The sequence below is a fragment of the Dermatophagoides farinae genome, chromosome 2 (assembly GCF_024713945.1).
Source record: "Dermatophagoides farinae isolate YC_2012a chromosome 2, ASM2471394v1, whole genome shotgun sequence".
Taxonomy (NCBI): domain Eukaryota; kingdom Metazoa; phylum Arthropoda; class Arachnida; order Sarcoptiformes; family Pyroglyphidae; genus Dermatophagoides; species Dermatophagoides farinae.
Window position 1 is genome coordinate 6,382,554 of NC_134678.1, and position 21,274 is coordinate 6,403,827.

Sequence of the window (21,274 nt, forward strand, 5' to 3'; positions counted from 1 at the left end):
TATCCTCCCCCCCCAACAAATGAGGAGGCTAATTTTCTCTGTGTAATAATATGGTCTACTATAGAAAATCAATTCTGATGATTCAACAACTTGATATTTTGTGTCTGTGTGTGTGTGTGATATTTGGTATTTTGGATTTTTTTTTTGTTTTGTTTTCATTCCTCCTCCATTTCACCTTTATGTGTGATGCGATGTGATTATGGTATTCATCATGGTAAACTGTGCTACAGTGGCCTGCAATTAAAATATACAAAAAAAACTTGGTAACAGCACATATAATTCGGGATAAACTGTATGTCTGTGCAGAAGAACTAGAAACAAAAATGCCATTTTCATTTTTTTTTTTTTTTGCTTTCTGGATTATCATCATTTCATGGGCCAGGAAGGAAGCGTTGATGATGATGATGATAAAATTGATGACGAAAACATTTGATTTTGTTGTAGTTGTTGTTGTTGTTTTTTGTTTATTATATGATTTTATAACATAAACAAATGTGTGTTTGACTGTCTGTCTCATTGAATTCCAAAATCGGAAATGATTATTCCTGGGCAAAAGAAAAAAAAAAAATATTTATGTTATACATTCAGTTGGATTTGTTTTCATTAAATTTGCACGTTTGCCTACGAAAACATTCATTATGGAATGGAGTGGAATAGAGAATGAAAAATTAACATAAACAGAAGAAAAAAAAAATATGAATACCTTATACATGTGTGTAATCATCACATTATTATATATGAGAGATGCATTTAATTCATTCAATCTAATAATTCCTTCTATGAAACACTAAATTCATTCATTACATTATATGAATTACAAATGATGATGATGATGATAATCCTGTCATTACTATCATTCTTTTGCATTGGAATTTTCATATGTCTATGGTTGATTATATAATAGTGCCTACAACCAACACAACCATATCGGTGACCAAGGCATATAGGATTTTTTTTTTGTTTCTGGATCGATTTCTTCATTTTTTTTTAGACCAAGGGAAAAACCCGTATAGAATATTGCGCGCCACATTGTATTATAATCATCATCATCATAAATTGAAAAATTGAAATTCACTTTTGTTGTTGTTGTTGTTGTCTGCATTGTGTGGACATTAAATACTGCGGTCATAATGTTAAAATTTTTCGTATTCATTATTTACGTTGTGTATATTAATTCATAGGAACTTATATTATGACCATTTCGTTCGAAAAAAATTTGTTTGATATTGTGGCCACACACACACACACACACACACACACTGACATAAAATGTTTCGTCTGGTGTGTGTATCTTTTGAATGAACCACTATGTCATATGATGAACGTAGTATCCGAATCTAAAATGCGGCAAAAAGTTCTCTCATTTTTTTTCATGTGGATTTTTGTGATTCCTCTTGATGAGACCATTCAATTTGAATCAGTCGTCAATGGTATCTCAGTCATTTTAGGTTGCCATTATTTTAGTTTTATTTTTGTGTTGCACAACAACGCACACACACACACACAGCGAAAATCTACTATGAAAAAAAGCCATAAGGCTATTTCAATTGTATTCAAAGATTCGTTTTAGGTTTTGGGTTTTGTGTGTGTTTGGCTGTCGGTTGCAATTTGACTGTTCTGTGTGTGTGCACACACGTTTGAATTTGTTAGTGAATGCGACGGCGCTTGTCTCCTATTTCTAATCATCAAATTTTTTTTCCTGTCTGTCTGGCGGCAGTGTATTGAATTGTGTATGTTTGTGTGTGTGTGTGTGTATAATATTTGAATGTTTGGACCGTTTTATTTTGCACCGTATTTGTCTCTTGTTTGTGGACCCAACTTATGGACCATATACATCCAATTTTTGGACTGTTCCACAAAGTTTTTTTATGTGCCCTTTGGACTATGCCAAAAAAAAAATAGAAGAAAATTGAACTACAATTTGAAAGAAGGGACATCATCATCATCATCATCATCATCATTTTCATTAGAAAAAACCTCAAGGTCCTAGCTTGCTGTGTTGATCTCACATAACGAACGATCGACACATATTATTTCAAAAACCATATGTGTTCCAATGTGTGTGTGTTTACCAATCGTCTTAAATTTTTTTTTTCTTGTTCACTATCTCTGGTTCTCACGTGTCTCATACACACACACACACACACACATGCACACAGTTCCACAAAACATAAAATAAACCCAAACCATTCATCTTAAATGATTTACGATAAATATCACTTTCATTGTATGAAAACCACCACCACCATCACCACAACACCTAAAGATCACCTCAACAACAACAACAACAACAACAACTCAGATCATCTGGGCATGATAAGCGCGCCAAAAAAAAAAAATTTTTTTTCTCAAAATTTTCAAACTTGACTATTTTAAATAGCAAAAAAAACATGTTTTTGTTGTTCTGTGTGGTTTGACATTTGAAGCATCATTTACTCGTCATCATTCGATTGAATTGTTTTCTGTTGTTTTGGTTGTTATTTGATTGGTTGTCGATCCTCATTATTAATGAAATTTTTTCTTTCTTTTTTTTACAACCAAATTTCACACACACACACACACTTGACAAACCACCATAATCATTACTATCAACAACAGCATTGAAATCGACATATAGTCTTTATTTGGTCTTACTTCATTTTCAATTTTCAATTGTTTTTTTGTTTGATGTCGAAACCATCAATATATTATTATCATCAATGTTCGTATCTTTTGTGTGTTTAAATTGAATCAAAATCGAAAAAAATGACAAAAAGACATCAGTTTAATCATTAACTTTCATCGTGTGTCTATGTGTATGGAGACTTGAATCATTCAACAAATGATTGAAGAATAACGGCCAGAATAACATCGAAAAAAAATTGGGTAAGTGTCATCATCATATAAATCGCTATGCGTTTAATAATAAACATCTCGTCATTAGCATGATCATAGAGAAAACAAAACAAAAAAAATGTTTCAGCCATATGGCTTGCAATGCGAATGAGAAATGTCAAATTTTTTTTTTCATTTCAAAAATGTATAAACACGCAGACACATATTATATATTCTGAATCGAAAAACATTTCAATTCTTTGATCGATGTTGTTGTTTTTTATTCGATTGTTTGTATGTTTTCATTTCAATTTTGGATGGAAAAAAAATTGTAGTCATCATCATCATCATCATTTTCCAGTTCGTTATTATTATGGTTTCAATATAATAATAATAATCTGTCCTCTCTCTCTCTCTCTCTGGCATGTTTGTATATCCTGTTATACATGTTATGTTATGTTTGACGTTTATTTTTCCATTGAAAAAAAAACAACAACAACAACGATGAACAAAATACGAAAAAAAACATCCTATCGATAGAGTTCAATGTTTATTGTTTCATTAACATTTTAACATGACCAGGATTTAAACACACCACAGGATCATTTGATGATCATCAATCGAATTCGTGTGGCTAGATTTTGTTTTGAATTTTTGTTGTTGTTGTTGTTGTTGTTTATGTACCAAATCAAATGATTGAGTGAAAAAAAAAATATTTTATCAGCAATAGGATTTCCCCTTTTTTTCAAAAAAAAAATCAAATTCAAAATCTAAATCTAGCTAGTCAGTATCTTGTTTTGATTAGCAATCTTGAATGTCATGGTTATTATCCCCCCAAAAAAAATTGTTCTGTTGTTGAACAGTGAAAAAAAACTAGATTTAGATCTGATCCATGACATTCAAATTCGTACGACGATGGTGCAATTTTCAAAGTTTTCAAAGTTAGTCTCTTTCTCTGTATATTGGAATAATTGTCGTTACCTAGCTCACTTCCATTTCTTTTCATGTGTCTGTGTCTAGTTTGTTTTCGTTTGTTTGTTTGTTCATTTATTTATTTATTTTTATGGTCAAAACCAAATCAAGCCACCCCACCACCATTGGCCACTTCATTCAATCTTCATTAAGTGTTCAGTGTATAATTATATTTTGTGAAACGTCGTTACAACTAAATGATGATGATGATGATGATGATCGTCGTATAATTTACCTATATCTTTGCTACTGGTCTTTTTTTTCTTCTATTCTTTGAATTTTGTTTGCCTATTATTTTCACACTATTTTCAAGCGAAAAAGACAAACAAACAAAAAACGTAATGATCAGATTCTTTCAGTAAATAAAAGGAAAAGAAAAAGAAAAAGATTCTCTAAACAGATGAATGACTTTTTTTTGGCCATAAATTTTTGTTTTTCTTTTCACTTTTTCATTTCTTTATTTTTTTCTACATTTTTAAAATTCGTTTAGTGTTTCGATGATGATGATGATGATGGTAATTAATTAACCCTACAGATTTTGCGTTTGATTTTTATCATAAATTGATTTTCACTTAATGTTGATGAAACAAAAAATCTTCTTTATTCGTCAAAAAAAAAGTGAGAGTGTCCATTTTTAGAGTAATAGAATAATTTCAAGAATTTTTTTGTTTTTTCTAAAAGTGAAAAAAAATCTATTTATTGCCTTGACATTGTCATAAATCATTTAACCATTCATCATTGTTGTTAATAAAAATATTTTTTTGTCTATTTAAATTCCAAAAATTTGCCTATTTTTTTCCTGTAAATAGGCAAATGGGGCCATATCTCTGTGGTTGTGTGTGTGGTTTACTAGCAAATTGATTTATTCAAAATAATGGCACATCATTGGCAACAGTAAAGAATATTACACCATCGTATTGGTGGTGGTAGTATCTAGGATATATTTAAAGTCATTTCTTTTTTACATATTTTCCTTTTATTTGCATTTTGCATTTTTTTTCAGTTTTATTTGCATCCAAAGTCATCATTTTTTTTCTATGTTTGTCAATACAAACAACATTATTACAGCTTTCAATTTCTATTCTGTATTTGGTGTGTATGCTAGAGAGAGATATCACTTGTGTTTGTGATGATATATATATTTATTTTCATCATCATCATCATCATCATCACATTAAAATCCGGTCAAAAGGCTTGTATTTCATACCATTTCATTCATATGGTGGTGATGATGATGATGATAGAGAAGGATATCTCATATCTGGATTGAAACTGAAAAACTTTTCACATTTTTTTTTTTTTTTTTTTTGCTATTTGGCAGATGTATATTCAGTTCCGAACGGAACTGATACATCATCAAGGATGCAACAACAACAACAACAACAAAAATGAAAGCGAAATAACCACCAATAACAACAACAACAACATTCCAAACCTAATTGAAATGAATATACTATGTTGATGTTGATGATAATGATTGTGTGTAAATTGATGACATTGCCGGCAGAGCTGTTGTTTAGTTATGGTCGATGTACCATTTAGAAATTTTTTTTTACATCGTCGTTTGTATCCCAATTTTTTTTTCGATGATAAAGTTTATTTTTCACTCACACTTTCTATGATTCATCATCATGAACAATTTTTCATATGTGTAGAAAACCAAAAAAAAAAAAAAAAATGAAACATTTGGAATCCACTGGTTTACCAGATACATTTGCGGTTCATTTACATTTTATACATTTCATCATCATCATTGCATGATGGAATGTTTTTCAATGATTTTTGTTGTTGTTTTTGTTGTTGTTGTTCTACCCGGACAACCAGAAACTAGAAAGAAAAAAAAATTGAAACCTAATTAAAATAGATAAAATTACAGGTAGATTATGGTTCCATACTACTACTGATCTTGTACACCTTGTATATATATTTATATACAACACAAATGTCATTCATATATTTATTTTGTTTTTGTTCATCATCATCATGTGGATGTTGTTGTTGTTTTTGTTTTTAGATTATGACACATTCCATACACACGCAAACACATATCATTATTTCATTTTTTATTTTTATATAGAAATCATCATCATCATCGTTAAACGGTTGTTGATTGTGTTTGTGTGTCTATGTATTTTTAATTTCAAGTTTGATGAGTCAGGCCATTGAAATTAAAATGGTAAAGCCAGCCATTTTTTCTTTTTTATTTCTCACTAGTACTTTTTTTCAATTTTTTTTTTCTTGATTCCATAAATATCCGATTGATTATGAAAAAGGTATATGTTTGTGTGTGTGTGTGTGTGCGTGTGTGTATAAAAGAAAATATTAATGTGATTTCTACACAAAAATGTAACCTCGACCATGTAGATGTGTGTGTTTGTGCCTTTTTTTTCTAACACACACACACAAAAAAAAGATTTCTACAATACCGTTAATGGATTTTTTTTCCAGGATTCATATGATTAGATAAGTGTTTGTGTGTGTGTGTGGTTTTATTGAATGAAAAAAATAAACACCGGAACAAAGCAATTCATTAAACAGAATGAAAGAGAAAGAGTTAAATGAAATTCAACATTCCTTAATATTTCATCTCTTGTTTTCATATTCTTCCGGCCATTAATTAATCACACACTTTGCTTACTTGTTTGTTTTTTTCTTCTGTTTTTTATCATCATCATCATCCAACAAATGACCATGGAATATACACATGTTTTTCGTTGTATTTTTTTCCACAACGTAATGAAAAAAAAACATCTTCGTTTGATTTATTAATCACTAATACACACGCACGCACACACATGAAGTTGTACAATTTAGATAGCCTTAGGTGACGAAATGATGTTTAACAAAAGAAAATATTTGCAAACAAAACAAAAAAAATTCCAAATGGAATTTTCTATTCACATTCCAAATGTACAATAATAATGCGATTTATATTTATTTATGTTTGCAATTGATGATAATTGGCGGAAACACATTCATTCATTCATTCAATCAGATATCTTTTGATCAATATTTATTCATAATTCATGATTATTATTCATATTTTTAAAATTTATTCTTTTTTTTTCTCTCTTTTTTACAGAAATTTTTGTATGTTCAAACAGACGACAACAACAACAACAACAACGACGATTATGGTGATTGTAGCTACCTGTGTTTTTTTGAATAGAATCTTTTCTTGTGGCCATATATATATATATATATAAATGTGTGTTTGCGTGTTTGTTTGTATGATTATCAATCGTTTAATGGATGCGTTTCATCGTTTCAAAATTTCAGATTCATCATCATTCAATCCTATACTATCCTATCCAACCAATTCATTTCATCATCAATGAAATTATTGAAATAACAACAACGTTATAAACATATGATGATAATAATGATCATCATCACCAGGAAAAAAAAAGACAACAAGTAGTTGTTGAATGTGTGGATGTTTGTGTGTATGTTTTTTTTCCTATTTAGTTTTTAGTGTTTAGTGTTAGGCTGCTTTATATTATTATTACAGCAGTGATGTTTGGTGTTTGATTCGGTTCATCATCATCATCATCATCAGCAGCAATACACACAAACACACACGAACAATAAATGAATCATCGACATTGAAAAAAAAGTGTCCATTAAGCACGATTATCATCAATTTTTTTTTTTCGTTTCTTCGATGTGTTTGTCTTGTGTGTGTGTGAATGAATGCAAAAAAAAGAGGCCGCTATTTTTTTCTGGAATTATTTTTTTTTTCCACCATCATGATTCAAGCATCATGTATATCATATCACTGAATTATGTGTGTTTGTTCTTGTGTGAAAGTGTAAGACGGCAACGAATAAAAAAAAAAAAACATTGATTAATCTTGTCTTTATATGTGTCTGTCCTGATTTTATTTTTTTTTCTGATTTCATTGATATATCATCCAAGTCGGCATATAAAGTGTTTGGGTATATATGTGTGTATGATTCATTCATATCCATGACATGATGTTGATGATAATGATGATGATGATGATTTCATCTAGTCCATCCATCCAATTTTATTCAATTCGATCAATGACCAGGAATTGAATCTCATCACCACTAATCATCATCATTTTGTGAACATTTTGGTTTTCCTCATTATTGAACTGGAACCAAAATCTAACAATATTTTGGTTTTGCATAATTTTTCTTTTGTTTTTCTCACACACACACACACACACACACACAACATAACATAAATGGTAAATCATCATAATCATTCATTCATTCTTACTTCTGTATATGATATGATATGATTATTATCAATTTATACTGATCATCATCAATTGAATTTGATGATGACACAATAATATATGATCTTACATATTATTTTTCCATATTAAGATCTATTGAAAATAATCATCATCATCATCATCATCATTACACAGCATACAAACAACATACAGCAACAGACACAAAAGATTAGCGATAGATTTTTTTTTTTTGTCGGAAATTCCACTCAATCTTTCAGTATTGTTAAGTGTGTTGTTTTCAATGAAATCATATATATATCCCATTCGCTTATTTCATCTTTCCTATTTCTTTTTTCTTTTTTTTGCTGGCAGTGGTTACATCCTCAACGATCAATATACAAACACACACAAACAAATGTGATATACGGTTAGACAAAAAAAAAATATCATATCGTATCGTATCGTATCAAATTAGACAAGAAACCAAAATCACACACACACACACACACATACACAGTTATTTAAACAGAAATAGATTAGATTTGTTTGTGGGAGACACATGCACATGCACACACACACACACACACACACAGTAACATTGATTAGTAATTGTTGTCATATATTGATGATGGAGAAAACAACAAAACGATGAATTTATAAAGAAACATAAAAAAATCCAATAGAAAAGTTATCCATAGTCACTAAGAATATACTGAAAGGCTGCCATTAGATTTTTATTATTAATTCATTTCGCCTGTTATTTGTCAGTTTTTGATCTCAAACTTTTTTTTCTTTTTTTTTAGGATTAAATATGCACATCATCGATTCTGATCATCATCATCATCATCACGTCAACAACAATAAATCATCATGTTTATTCTTGATTCTGGTGATCTAAAGAATTATTTTTATTAAAGAATAATTTTCGTGTACGTGTTTTTTTTTGTTGTGTGTTCAATTTTTGATTTTCATCGTGATTGTGCATTGTGTGTATGTTTTATTTCAGTTGGGCCTGTTTTTTTTATAAATGTTTCTGGTGATGAAAATTTGTGTTTTATAATTTGTCAATGATGATCAACTTTTATTATTGAATCTTGACAACCAGAATATTATTTTTATATATATATGAACAGCTCATCATCATTATACAAAATGGATATATTGCCAAGTGGTCATTTTTTCAAAGAATTACAAGCCATACATGATACAGGCTTTTTACCGGCACATTTATCATTGGAAGATAAATGGGAACAGGTAAGTTTTTTTTTCTTATACATATTTTTACTGGAATTTGATGTTAATATGTATGATAATAATAAGTAATGGCAATTAGCGTATTTGTTTGCAAGAAAAGAAAAACGATATAATCTCTTATGATTGCTTTGAAAATTGATTTTTCTTTCCATTTTTACATAATAATAATATAAATATATCACTGGACATAATTCTTTCCACTGATGTTGTGTTTATCAGTACAATGCAATCATCATCATGTCCAAAAAAAAACTATACCCATGTGTCTATGTGTTGTGTATGTTTATTCACCTCATCTCCAAACGTAATGACCAGAAGAAGAAATTTTTTGTTTTCCTAGATAAACATTAACAAACAACAACAACAACAACAAGACATGACGATTTGATGATTGATCCGATTAGCTTATTCGATTCGATTCGATGTTTGTTTGTTTTTGTGTTTGTGTGTGTGTGTGTGTGTATGAACTGTCTCTCTGTATAAAAGTATTTTGGCCCCATAAAAATGATTTTTATTTTGATTATGGTGATGATGATGATGATGGTGACGAAAACATTCATTTCAGACCACAATTAACAAGTGTATCATCATCATCAATCAGGGTTCAAAATATTGATGATTATTTTATCCTGATTTTCTGGTTTGTTTTTCCTATATCCTGTCTAATATACATTGATTGATTGATCTGAAGAATGATGATGATGATGATGATAATTTCTCTTTTGTTGTTATTTATCCTAGTGCTATTATGATCAATACACACGAACATTCAGATTTGAAATATTCACTTTCACTATTTTTGGCTAATTTTTTTTTTGGTTTCGTTAAATCCATCCTTTTCATCGTCCATATCGATTATTTATATATATATTTTCTCTTGATTTACAATCCTTTTGATTATTTTGATTGTGTTTGATTGATTGATTGATCGATCGATCGACTGAATGGAAAATAATTCTCCCCATCCTCCTCTACCTACTTTGACTTGTCAAAATTTTTTTTTTGTTTTGTTTTGTTTGGATTCCATTGCCATTTACCATAGAAAGATGAGGGTCTTATCATCGTTTGATTTTTCTTCTCTCTTTCTCTCTCTTTTTAGGATTGCTGATTGTTTGTCGTTTGTTAATGTTGTTGTTGCTGTTGTAATGATATCAATCCTGCAATCACAGTCATCCATAGCAGCCTATCGGGTAGATCAAGTTCCTAAACCAAAAAAAAAAAAAAAATGTCAAGTGATACGATTGTACACTTGACATTCTGCAGACAGAAAATGAAAAAATTTCATTTCTATTTTCTCTGCCTATTTTGATGTTATTTTTTTCTTGTTTGTCAATTTCCGTTCCGTGTTCTGGTGATTTTTTTTTCTCTTTTCATCATGTTCATCATCAATATAATATTGACTTTTTCATTCAAAATACAAATCATCATTCACTTGATGATTTCAATGTTTTGTATTGAGCCAAGTTTAGTTTATGACGATTATGATGATGATTCTCTTTCATTTGATTATCATTTTTTATTTTATTTCATACATCACATATATATACAGTTTATGTGTGTTTTGTGATTATATTTGTTGTTGTCGTTGATATAATTCATGGAAAAAAAATTATATTTGACGCTGCTGCTGCTGCTGCCATGTTAAGATATTGGTTTGGTTCGTAATCGAATGTGCGTGTGTATTACACACACACATTTTGGTTTTGAGGATTATTTGGCCCGACTGCAACTTGAAGGAGGGATAACGATTTGTTTTTCTTTTTGTTTATCCGATATCGTATCCGATGAGTGAAATACAATTTTTCTTTTTCTGTTGTTGCTTACAAGAAAAAAAAAATTTTTTTTTTCAAATCAAACAAACAGTTTTCAATGAGTTTTTGTTTTCATATATATAGTTTAATATATATAATCCTTGATAAAATGGATCATAAAAATTTTTGTCTTTTTTTTTATTTTTGTTTTCATTTGTTTTGTGTGTGTGTATGTATGTGATACCTATGTGTTTGTCTATATTTATATATTAGTAATGTAAACGACAAGAAAAAGTGATAAAAGTAAAGGAAAATTAAATATATATGAAAAAAATATGATAAGATGTCATACTCGTTATCGTTATCGTTTCTCTTGTTTGTATGTGTATGTGTTATTATTATAATCATTGTGATGTCATTTTTATAACATCCAAGTTATGTTAAATTTTATTTTTTCTTTGTGGTAAAAAAAAAATATGAAACAAAAAAAGAATTTTCGTTTTTTGGGTAGTTTTTGCGTACCGAATGGATTCTATTTTTTTTTTTTTTTGAATTCAAATTTTAAATTATCTTTCTCTCTCTCTCGACAAATGCTCAAGGCAGCAATTGTTTTGTAAGACAGCGTGTTGTTGTTGTTGTTGTTTGGAGCCAAACTTATTTATTTTCTTTCTTTATTTTATGGAATGTTTGCATTATTGGAATTTTTTTTTTTTTTTTTTTGATAATAAATGGATGATATTGACATTTATTTTAATGGTAAATATACCGATGATGATTATTGCCCCTTTGCAATACAAAGTGTGTGTGTGTGTGTGTATGGCATATAGCACGCGGCATTTATTATTAGACATGTTGTAGAGTGTAGAAGAGGGTTATGTATTGTAAATTTTCAATTTGCCAATGTTTTTTTTTGTCTCTATTGAGGCAAAAAAAAATTTTATGATGATCCCCATTGATGATCTAACACAGTAAATCTATTGATCACATGATCGTCAATGTGTGATGATCAAACTTCGTGTAAATCTGTCTGCAGGCCATCATGGTTTTTTTTTGTTTGATTAAGTTTGGCCAAAAAAGAAGAATAAGTAGCAAAAAAAATGGAAAACTTTTTCAATTGTCAAACACGAAAAACGAAAAAAAAATGATTATTGAATCAGGAAAAAAAATGTTTCCGACAAGAAATTAATAATATTCTTGTTTGAATGTCGGCCATTCATTCATTTTTTTCTTTTGGTAAACATAATACAATGTATATATAAGTGTATGTGACACGTGTTTCAAATTTTTTTTCTGTTGCTGTGCTGTTGTTGTTGTTGTTGTTGTTGACAACAACAAATGTGAATGAAAGAAAAATTCCAGGGAATAATTTATCCATCAAATCCATATGGTCCCTAAGATTTTTTTTTTTGTTCACCATTCACCATGTTTCATTTCGGTTATTATTATTATTATTCTAATTGTCGGTCTCAACTTTTTTTTTCGCCGCACACAGATGTTGTAATTTTAATGGTGTTGAATGGTGAATGGTGAATGGTGGTGGTGGGTGATGGTGGTGGTTGAATTAAGAATATTGCAACATGTTTGCAATTTGTAATTCGATGTATGAGAAAAAAACTAATCATAAATGATTCATCCATACTCCAATCATTACTCATACATTGATTTGAATTCATCATTATTCTACAGTTTTGTTTTTTTTTGCAACAACCGATAAATTTCTTCAAAATTTTTTTTTATTTATAAAACATCAATTATAATGATGATGTGAATGATGTTCAACATCATCGCCACAACCACCACCACCACCACCACCTACAACCCCTTGTTGTTTCGAACCTCTTATTATCATTATTATAACGATGATGATGATGATGATGATGACAATGAGGGCATATATAATTAGCCTTTAATGTTGCTGTTGTTGTTGTTGTTGTTGATGTTTTGTTTCCAATATCATTCATGTATTTTTTTTTCAATATACCCACTATATCTTGAAGATTTAATTTTTTTTTTATTTTATTTCGAACGATATAATAAGAATAATAATAATAGTCGCTGTCATCATCATTATTGACCGAAAAGATATTCATGTCTTTTTTTTCTGGCCAATAAAATTGAACATACATACACACACACACACACACATAGACTATGTCTATTGTCTATTTTAAATTGTGTGTGTGTGTGTGTGTGTCTATAGTGTCTTTATATCAAATGATGATGATGTGGCCATGATGATTATTATGATGAATTCATGCACATCGTGCATCATCATTAGTAGTATGTTGCTGTTTTTTTTTGATAGAATATTGGTATATAATGGATGCTGCATGATGATGATGATGATGATGATGGATCCACAGACACTGGTTGAATTGAATTGAGTTTGGTTGGTTGGTTGGTGGCTCCATTCACGTAACAATAATCATTATCATCATCATACATATAGAATTCAAAGGAAAAAATGGGAAGAGAGAAACTTTTCACGATGATGATGATGATGATGATGCGGTCGGTTGCCCTTCAAAATGAAAGTAATGTTTTCTTTTCACTTCTTTCATTCATTCTTTCACATTTGATTTCATGCTTCATACACACACACACACTATTAGTTTTTTGTTTTGTTTTGTATTTTTTCCAGCTATTGTTATGCAAAAAAAAGACATAGAAATGCAAGAAAAAAGAGAAAAATCTTTCAAATCCTAGTCGTTGGTTGGTTCAGAATTTATTGGATCCTACATTTATCTTCTACAATGTGACTCATCATCATCATCATCCTAATCTATCGATTCTAATGTCCATTCAATTTGGTTTGACTTTGATGATGATGATGATGGTCGGTGGTGGTGGTGGTAGTTGATGCATTCCATTCAATCATGGTCATCCATGACCATCGTGGTTTCAAATACAAAGTGAAAAAAAAACTTTATTGGCGCCTGAAGGCGTCATTTATTTCATTCATTCACATTCACTTCTTGTATATTTTTCTCTCCATCTTGTTTGTTCACATTGACTATAGTGGTAGTGTGTAGATCTATCATCATCATCATCATCATCATCATCAACCATACGTTTGTAATTTCAATTCTTCATTCTTCACTTTCGCCTACCGGATACCTTTGTTGTTATTGTGAACCATTCGCAATAATTTCGTCGCTACTACTTGTTGTATGATGTGTACTTTAATTTTGTTTTCAAAATTTTTTTTTTGTTTTGTTTTCAATATATAATTATAATTTACTCATTCATCCACAGACACACAAATCAGTCGGTCGGTCGGTTGATGTTAGTTAGTTAGTTAGTTGGCTGGCCAATCGACTTACTGACTTAGCTGGCTAAACATTGACAGTGAAAAAAAAACGAAGGATGTCTGGTGTGTGTGTGTGTATGTGTGTGTGTGTATATGTCGATCATCATGGTCATCGCATAATTTTTCTGTTGTTTCTTGATGATGATGATGATATAGCTGCTTATAATAGATGAATATAACTATTCTTTCATTCAAGATTCCAGCATGGTCTTTTTTTCCATGTTGGCTAATCATCATCATCATCGTTTGAACAAATTAATCTTATCTTTGAGAAAAAAAAATACCAAGCCTAAGATGTACGGAATTTTTTTTTCGAAACTGTGGAGGTGTACAGTACACAGTGATGTTGTTTGATGGCCCATATGTGTCTAACGTTGAAATGAAATTTTTTTTCTCAAAATTTTAACATACGGAACAACAACTAAAATGGACAAATTGATAAATTATATTGATGATGATGAATGTAATCGATAGAAATGAGAAACTTGTATATAAAAGAGGATTCTTCATCAATGTTCGAGAACGTAATCAATATAATTTATCGTGCTACATCCAAACATAAGTGAAAATATTCTTAGTTTAATGATTTTTGATTGTAGGTTTGTACCGAAAGAAGAAGGAAACAAAAATGTCAGATATGTCAAAATGACAATATGTCAATTTTTCATTTAAAAAAAAAATCTCCAGCATCATACATAGATAATAATAATAATAATACGATAGGAGGTGAAGAAAACCGGAAATATTCTCAATCAAATGATTGACATGTTTGTTTGATCACTTTCACCTTTCACTTTTTTGATGGTCAAACCTGAGAATTTATTGATGATGATGATGATTATCATTATCAAAAGATTACATCTGGCAATTCTTTATATATAGACGCCTACAGATTCACCTGCTATTCAATTTTTTCAATCTGATTTTTTTGCACTGTCAAAAGAAATTTCAATGCTAAATTTTACCTTTGCCCATTTCACTTCATTGACTTTGAACTCTTGCCAAAAGAAGAAGAACAAAAAAAACAAATCAAATGAATGATTGTGGTGAATGGGCGTCAATCGCAATTATCAAACGAAAAAAAAAATAAACTCAAATTCCTTTTCATTTGATATAGACACCCCCAGACACATACACATCATTTTTTTCCATCTGAAGAACAATCAAATGATAATGAACAACAACAACAACGAGCAATGATAATGACCTTCAACGACCTTTCACCTGCTGCTGCTGCTTTTGATGATAATGTTTTTCTTTGATTTAAGTTTGATGTAACAAGCATGATGTGGTTTGATCGGTCAAAAGTTAAGATACAAACACACACACACACACACACACTGTTCAAACCGGCTTGCCTGTTGTGTATGTGTGTATGTGTCATAACCTTTGGCCATGCCTTTCAAATTCAATTCAATTCATATTGAATTTTAATGAAAGAAATTCTTTGCTTTTCTGTTTCTTTTGACTGCCCATCTCGTTGTTGTTGTTTTTGTTCATCCATGTCAAGTTTGTTGTTGTTGTTGTTGTTGTTGTCAGGTGCATATATATATACATCCGACGATGATCATTACAAAACAATGGAAAAAAACTATTACACGGGCGCCATCCGAATTATTGTTGTTGTTGTTGTTGTTCGTACAAATTTTTTTTTCACGGCTATTTATACCTACCGGTTTTGTTCTATTGTTTTTTTCTTCTTCTTTTGTTTTGTTTCTTTCATGTTGGAATGTCGAAAAAATAACCATTCGATAATATGATGATTAAATTTTTTTTTGTTGTTTTGTAGACCACACATCATATTTGTTGTTGTTTGTTTGAAAAAATTAGAGAGGGTAGAAACAAGAACAAAAAAAAAACAATTGTAATTGTCCATGCCATGGTCATCATCGTCATCGTGGTAATTTTTTTAAAAATCGATTGATCTGTAGTTTTTTTTTGCTATAGAACACATCAATTGAATCTGATTCTTATTCGGATTGATGTTTTTTCTTTTTTTGATCGATGGCTAATTGAAAATTAATGGGAAAAAAAGTATAAACGCTTTTCATCAGCAAAAATTTTGGAATTCAATTCCGGTTATTATGTGTGTGTGTGTGTGTGTGTGTGATATGAATGAAAAATAATTAAATTTAGGCATCATCATCGTCATGATGAAACTCATGATGTAATTATGTGTGTGTGTGTAGCAATTATACTTTTTTTTCGTCAGATTCTTTCGACAAAAAAAAAAAAAATACGTAGAAACTTGTATTCCCACAACGACAACAATGATGATGATGACGAAAATAATTTTATTTTATATTAATAATTTCACTTTGACGAATATAAAAAAAAGAAAAGAAAAACGAAGAAGTCATTAATTTTTATTTATATGGTTCAAGTTTGTATTTTTGTATGTGTGTGTGTGTGTGTGTGTTTCAAGTGAATGAATGATCGACTAGCTAGGCGCGCATTTTTGATCACACACACACACACATCTGTTCGATATCATCAGATGCCAAGAAAATGAAGAAGAAAAACTTCAAAATGACGCCATTCATATACACGTATACAGCTTCCGAATACGGCCAAAAATTTTATTTTGTTGTTGTTGTTGCTGTTGCTGTTGTGGTGGTGGTGATGGTGAAAAAAGTGTGCGAAAAATCGTGAAACTAATCTGAAATTGTTGTTGAAAATCATATATTCAACAACAATCTGTGGCGTTGATGATGATGATGATGATGATGATGATATTTTTGGTGAATGAAATGAACAAGAAAAAAAAATACAAGAGAAAAAACAGGGTTAATTAACACTTAATTTTTTGTTGTTGTTGTTGTTGTTATTTTGATGCTATACAGTCACAATCGGTTATTCTGAAATTTGTTTCTGATTATAATAAGTGTGTCTGTGTTAATCTTAATTGATTTTTTTTTCGCAGTAAAAAAATACGAATAGGAATTTTATTTTTTATTTCGTATAATCAGTGAGAGAGAGTCAATAGCCATTATTATTATAATCATAATGATGAAATTAATTATAATGATGATGATGATGATGATGGTAATGATCATTAAGCTATTCGAATCTGCACTTGCATGCACAGATCACACACACACACGTGCATTTGTGTAGTAAACCTATTTTCATCATCACACCTGGCATCACACAATGATGGCCACACAATGTCAATAAATAAATAAACCACATACACCATAGAGATATTGAACACGGAACTTGTCGATGATGATGATGATGATGATGTGTTTCATTTGGCAATTCATGGTTTTTTTTCATTTTTATTTTTTTTCCTTGTTTGTTTGTCGATGCACCTGTCACGTACCATGTTTACCATTGATGATGATGATGATTACTGTTCGCATAGGTTTTTTTCCCTTTCTGGTTCCTAATGATTTTGTTGTTGTTGTTGTTGTTTTTTTGGAATGAATTCAATAAATTCATTGTGACTGTGGTCTCATAAAATAACAATAGTGTGTGCTTTATGATAGAATTAATACAATGCCCCCTCACACACACACACACACACCATCCGACTGTAAAAGGTACCACTCTTTCTCTCTATCTATCTATCTAAATTTGGTTTCGCTTTACCAAACATTCATTTTGGATTACCACAATACAAAATGAAATATGAATGAGATTGGAATACTAAAAATCGTTGAGAAAAAAAAAACAATACTAAAACCACAATCAAAAATGTTTTTTTTCAGGATAATATCATCATCATAAATACCATAACCGAATTTAACCTTCTAAATTTTTTTTGTTTTGTTTTTGTTCCACAATCTGGTCATTTTTTTCCAAAATGGCTCTGATGGTGTGTGTGTGTGTACATTTAGAAATCGTTTTCCCTTTGTTATTGTTAGATTCAGGTGTACGCCTCTTATTGTTTAAAGATCATTTCTGTCGTTGTTGGAAACGCTTTATTGGTTTGCCAAATAAAAAAAAAAAATAATAAAAATTCGTTAGTTTTTTTTCTGGACAAATGTTAAAATGTTACAGGAAACGGAAATTTGTTTTTCTTTCTATTCGTTATCAGCCCACTTGATTGTTTTTATTTGTTTGGTTGGGGTTGTATTAAAAAAAAAATTTTTTTCTGATTCTAATTCTGTATGTGATAGAAAATGGAAATATTTCGTGAATCGAATGACTTGTGTGTATTTGCCCTTTAAATTATTTTTATTCCTATAAGGATTATTTATTAGTTCATCGTATCTGTATGTGTGTGTGTGTGTGTGTGTGTGTGTGTGCGTGGCGTGCAAATGTTCAGAATCCGTGTGTATGTGTGTGTTTCATTCGATCATTTGTTTCAACGTTTTGGTTGACTGATTTACTGATATACTTTCATTGTGTATTCTTTTTTTTTTTGGCTCTTGGTCAATACATTTGGGGATCATCAAACAATTCGGTGTGATGGTGATGGTGATGGTGGTGGCACCAAAAAAATATTCTTTTTTTTCATTTGTCCATCAATTTTTTTTTGCCCCACGTTCACATTCATCTCACCATTGACCATATATCGAAAATCCATTTGGTCAAACAGTTTTTTTTCTATTGTTTCTATTGTTGTTGATGTTGTGGAAATTCCCTGTTGAGCTTCAAAAATGAAAAAAGAAAGAACATGTCTCCATTTCTCTAAACCCATGAAGAATTGTATATTGTATAATGACTGGTCACTGACTTTTAATTAAATTAAACTTCAAACCTGACGATGACCATGATTTAAATGACAATCAAACACAACAAAAAGACGAAAAGAATTTTAGAATTCACTCAATTGTGACTGTCAATGTTTTTTTGTTTCAGTGAAGCAAAAAAAAAAAGAAAAGAAAAATCAAGAATCAAATCAGATCATGATTTCTGAATGAAGCTTAATGTAAAGCTTTTCGTTTTGCAATAAAGTGATTCAAAAACAACAACAACAACAACAAAAAATAGAAAAAGATCCGGTAATTTTTTTTTTTTTTGTTAGCTAGATGATTATCGAAGAAAAAAAAATGAATGATTTAACTTCTACCACCTACACACTCAGTCGCGCGAACCACACACACACACACACACATTTTGCCGGGTCACATGGAAAAATTTATATCGTTTTCTTGTCGTCGTTATATAATAAAGGTCCTTATAAAGTTAAAATATCATGGCATGATGTTGTGAATGGTAGAAAAAAAAAATTTTTTTTTTTTTGTTGCTGCCGTTGTTTATTATTATTAATTTTATCCAATTTTGGTCATAAATAAATAAAATAAGTGAAATTTTCGTTCATTTCTTTTTATATATATATTTATAATAAGATTAATTTTTGGATAATTCTTTTTATGGTCAAAATAGTAAAATGAGGTTAGGATTTGTAGGATGATGATGATGATGTAGAAATATCCATCATTTTTTGTTGTTGTTGATGATGTTGAAAATCTGTGGATCATCATCATCGTCTGCGTTGACGCCTGCAGAATTTTTTTTCTTTTTTTTCTTTTGGTTATCGGTTGCACCCCTTTTCTACTAGGAAGATTGAACACAAATCGGTCACTGAACTAACCAGGTTATATTGTCCATTATAATAATAATAATAATAATAATGGTTTCATCAGAATCGCCCTTATGATGATGATGATGATGACAGTTTTTTTCTTTCTTATTCGAGTTTTTTTTTCTTCAGAAATTTCAAACAATCCAACCAACCAAACAGAGAGAGAGAGAGAGAGACATGTACAGAATCATATGTCGTATACATTAAATAATGGCTCCATTGGTGGCAATTTGTTGTTTTTTTTCAATTTTTTTTTCTTTTTAGTTTTTTTTCCTGTACTTACAACGACAATGATTTCTGTATATATGAATTTTCTGGTAGGCACGTTTCACCATTTTGTTCACCAATCGTTATCTCTGTTGTTTTTTTTCTTCCGTTGTGTATTTGTGTGTGTGTGTCTGGTTGTGTGTTTGTTATTTAGCCACGAAACAAAAGCTTTGAAGGCCTGTGATCATCATCATCATCATCATCATCATGTCATCAGCCACTTCTTTTCCTCATCTGACGCTTAATTTATTATATTGCTTTACACATTGAATAAAGATGGATAGATGGATCACTTTTGTTGTTGTTGTTGCTGTTGAACCACGTTTCATTTCCCCAGAATATACCAGGAATATGTTCATCCACCCCCACATTCATTATCATCATTATTCTTTTCTTTTTTTTTTTTTTTTGATTTGTAATGTTCTGGAAAATTCAAAGAATTTTTTTTTTCATCATTAAATAGCTTATTTAGTCAAGTTTCAATTATTAGATTAGATTATATAATAAGATGCATGTGTTAATGGCATCGGGCAATTTTATTTTTTTTTTTTTGATTTTTTTTTCTATTTTCTTTTGCCATTCCTCATCATTGATGATGATGATTATTATGTGTCCTACATTTATTATGACCATAGCTTTAACTTCCTGTCCTTTAGCACTTTTTTCTTTCACATATTTTCTATGAATATAAATGTCTGGCTGTGTGTGTGTTTGTGTGTCTTAATTAGATTGTTGTTTGCCAGAAAAAAAATAAAAATTATTCGTGTCGAACACACACACACACACACACAAACCATTATGATCCATATAAAATATACTCATGTATATGGATATGGATCGAAAATAGAATGATGATGATGATGATGAACATTTTTCTCTTTCTTTTATTCTCATTTCATTTATTCTATCACCACAGTTTTGATTCCGGAATAGTTTTTTGTTGTTGTTGTTGTTGTTTTTTTTGTTGTTTATTGCTTTTTTTTTAGTATTTTCTCTTTTGGTTTGTTACTATCTATTTCCTGGATATATCTGTTGATGTGTGTGTGTGTGTGTGTGGTCATCATTTGGTTTATACGATACGATTATTATATTGACAGTTATTGGATTTCATTGCATTTTATTCACACTAGAATGAATATACAATAAATGTATGTACTTGAAAA

The 21,274-nt window shown here is 30.1% G+C and overlaps 1 protein-coding gene and 1 long non-coding RNA gene across 2 annotated transcripts in view; one reads left to right on the forward strand and one right to left on the reverse strand.

The window, feature by feature from the left end:
- The first annotated feature begins 1,434 nt into the window (after positions 1–1,434).
- LOC124491146 (uncharacterized) overlaps positions 1,435–21,274 on the forward strand; it is a 36,301-nt gene continuing 16,461 nt past the window's right edge. Inside the window, exons 1-3 of the mRNA XM_075728759.1 lie at positions 1,435–2,865; positions 6,869–7,232; positions 8,797–9,247. The gene's annotated coding sequence lies outside the window, so the exon portion shown is untranslated. The remainder of the gene's footprint in view (positions 2,866–6,868; positions 7,233–8,796; positions 9,248–21,274) is intronic.
- On the reverse strand, positions 13,314–17,093 carry LOC142597346 (uncharacterized). The gene is made up of 2 exons (XR_012832092.1): positions 16,787–17,093; positions 13,314–15,648 (listed from the first exon to the last, which is right to left on the reverse strand). It is a non-coding gene; the product is annotated as an uncharacterized LOC142597346 (long non-coding RNA).